This window comes from Solea solea, chromosome 15 (genome assembly GCF_958295425.1).
Source record: "Solea solea chromosome 15, fSolSol10.1, whole genome shotgun sequence".
Taxonomy (NCBI): domain Eukaryota; kingdom Metazoa; phylum Chordata; class Actinopteri; order Pleuronectiformes; family Soleidae; genus Solea; species Solea solea.
Genome location: NC_081148.1, coordinates 67501 through 70000, shown reverse-complemented (window position 1 = coordinate 70000; position 2500 = coordinate 67501). Strand labels below are relative to the sequence as shown.

Here is a 2500-nt window from a genome sequence, read left to right as displayed (position 1 = left end):
GCTCTCTTTTTTTCTGTGAAAACCAAAGCAAGGCTGAAACTGGAAGGACATTAACGTGTGCCCGTGCGTCAACGTAATTGCAAGCCCACGTTTCTTGTAAGGAAGCAGCAGTGTAAAAGCGTGCTGCAGTGTAAAAGTGTGCTGCAGTGTAAAAGCTTACAGCACCTGGTATTCCCAGGCAGTCTCCCATCCAAGTACTAACCAGGCCCGACCCTGCTTAGCTTCCGAGATCAGACGAGATCGGGCGTGCTCAGGGTGGTGTGGCCGTAAGCCGACGGGCAGGTGACACAGACTCCTTTTATAGACCAGGCAAGGCCCCCTGCTCGTGGAGGGGCTCAAAAGTCAGCCTTCCGAACACACTGCACTTGAGCCTTTATCGCCACTACCTGCTACACTCTATTCCAGTATTTGGAAGCTACACCGAGATGGGTAAGCTGCTGTTGGTGCCGTCAGGTCCAGTTGTTGCTGAATCTATAGGAAATGACAGCCAGGTATGCCAGTGAAAAGGTCGAGTGTTTCCTCTCCAATGTGTGCTGGAGGTTGAAGTTGAACACAGCACAGCATTAACGAGCACCTGAGTCAAGGCATTGGACTCTGGGACTATCCATTTCCTGCACCGTCGGCCAAAGAGCTGTGTCTGGGAACAGACACCCAGTGCTGGGCAAGTACACCTCATACTTACCTGGCAGGGGAGACACCATGATCAAGAAGGTGGTTCACCCAGGGCGAGGCTCAGCCATTGCACTCTGGTTGTGCTGACCCCTGCAAATTCCCCAAACGTGGGAATCTTGACTGCATAATTTTTGCTTGTGGGGTACTGCGTCCGCGCTCTCCCCCGATGACGTAGTTGTAAGCAAAGGTCAGCCGCCCAAAGTTCCGCCTTGTGTGCCCATCTCCAGGCTTCTCACGTGCTCGCAGAGCGACATCCCCTGTCGTTCCAAGTTGCTGGGAATGGGATGGTTGTGGGTGTTGTCTTTTAGCTCTAAGGAAATGTCATGCTCCCTTTCCCGGCTCTTTGTAGGAGAACTGGATTGATGGAGATGGATCCATGGCCATCATGCCAAGTGTTAATACTTTGGCGCTTGTTCCGTCCACTCCTGTACATTGACCTGATATTGAAGCGATGCCAGGAGCAGCTCACCATTTCAGAAGCCCGGAGGAGCTGGGAAACGGCCCGGCAGTTTGTACTGCTCGGTGTGACACAGAGCTGCTTTGCTCATGCACTCACATCTACCACTAAACCTTGGAGGTGTGCCACAGCCTCAGCGATTGATAGAAAACTGCAGCACACAACCAACAGTAAGAATGCGCTTCCAAACATGCAGTCAAATGTGGGCGGTTGATTGGCCGGCAAACCAAAAACGTTGAAGAAAGGCTGTCCCAAGGTGGCCGGCCGGGCCGACCGAGACTGTGGTGACTCCGGCGGATAGACTCCTTGGCTGCTCTCAAGGAGAGGGTCTATGTCGACTCTGGTTTTTCTTCAAAATGCACAAGTCTTTCGCCTTTTATTAAAGATTTCCGTGGAGAGGAACGTCCGAGAGTTTAAGTTATTTTTGGTGGGCTTTGCTGTATCGCTGCGCCCTTTGAGTGTGTCAAATGTCAAGCAGCTGTCCGTCACGGCTCAGAGGTGCACTTAGATCACCTGGGGGCGGAGGTGATCGGCAGCAGCCTTTGTTATGCGCACTTCAGAAACATGGCACCACAACAAGTAACTTGTGCGCCAAGATCTTGAGTTGGCCCAAGACACTGGCGGGCCATCGCTTCTCGGCCTTTTGGCTAAGATCAAGTGTAGTATCTGTTCTTATTAGTTTAATATCTGATATGTCCTCTATATGGGGATTAAATATTAAATGCATTTTTGAGCAGTGGGCGGTGAAACCTGGGGCTTGCTCTCTTCACTCCTTGCATTGACCTGGTATTGCAGTGCCACCAGGAACGGTGCACCGTTCTCTTTTTTTCTGTGAAAACCAAAGCAAGGCTGAAACTGGAAGGACATTAACGTGTGCCCGTGCGTCAACGTAATTGCAAGCCCACGTTTCTTGTAAGGAAGCAGCAGTGTAAAAGCGTGCTGCAGTGTAAAAGTGTGCTGCAGTGTAAAAGCTTACAGCACCTGGTATTCCCAGGCAGTCTCCCATCCAAGTACTAACCAGGCCCGACCCTGCTTAGCTTCCGAGATCAGACGAGATCGGGCGTGCTCAGGGTGGTGTGGCCGTAAGCCGACGGGCAGGTGACACAGACTCCTTTTATAGACCAGGCAAGGCCCCCTGCTCGTGGAGGGGCTCAAAAGTCAGCCTTCCGAACACACTGCACTTGAGCCTTTATCGCCACTACCTGCTACACTCTATTCCAGTATTTGGAAGCTACACCGAGATGGGTAAGCTGCTGTTGGTGCCGTCAGGTCCAGTTGTTGCTGAATCTATAGGAAATGACAGCCAGGTATGCCAGTGAAAAGGTCGAGTGTTTCCTCTCCAATGTGTGCTGGAGGTTGAAGTTGAACACA

The 2500-nt window shown here is 51.6% G+C and overlaps 6 non-coding genes across 6 annotated transcripts in view; 4 read left to right on the top strand and 2 right to left on the bottom strand.

The window, feature by feature from the left end:
* The window catches only part of LOC131474615 (U2 spliceosomal RNA), a 193-nt gene extending 189 nt beyond the window's left edge, over positions 1–4 (top strand). Inside the window, exon 1 of the small nuclear RNA XR_009242375.1 lies at positions 1–4. This exon is cut by the window's left edge and continues 189 nt beyond it. This is a non-coding gene — a small nuclear RNA (U2 spliceosomal RNA).
* Positions 5–153: 149 nt separating this feature from the next.
* On the bottom strand, positions 154–272 carry LOC131474699 (5S ribosomal RNA). The gene has a single exon (XR_009242453.1). It is a non-coding gene; the product is annotated as a 5S ribosomal RNA (ribosomal RNA).
* A 402-nt stretch (positions 273–674) lies between these two features.
* Positions 675–838, top strand: LOC131474719 (U1 spliceosomal RNA). Its single transcript, XR_009242468.1, has one exon. It is a non-coding gene; the product is annotated as a U1 spliceosomal RNA (small nuclear RNA).
* Positions 839–1464: 626 nt separating this feature from the next.
* On the top strand, positions 1465–1579 carry LOC131474683 (U5 spliceosomal RNA). The gene has a single exon (XR_009242438.1). It is a non-coding gene; the product is annotated as a U5 spliceosomal RNA (small nuclear RNA).
* Positions 1580–1756: 177 nt separating this feature from the next.
* LOC131474628 (U2 spliceosomal RNA) lies at positions 1757–1949 on the top strand. The gene has a single exon (XR_009242387.1). It is a non-coding gene; the product is annotated as a U2 spliceosomal RNA (small nuclear RNA).
* A 149-nt stretch (positions 1950–2098) lies between these two features.
* Positions 2099–2217, bottom strand: LOC131474698 (5S ribosomal RNA). The gene has a single exon (XR_009242452.1). It is a non-coding gene; the product is annotated as a 5S ribosomal RNA (ribosomal RNA).
* Between the last annotated feature and the right edge of the window lie 283 nt (positions 2218–2500).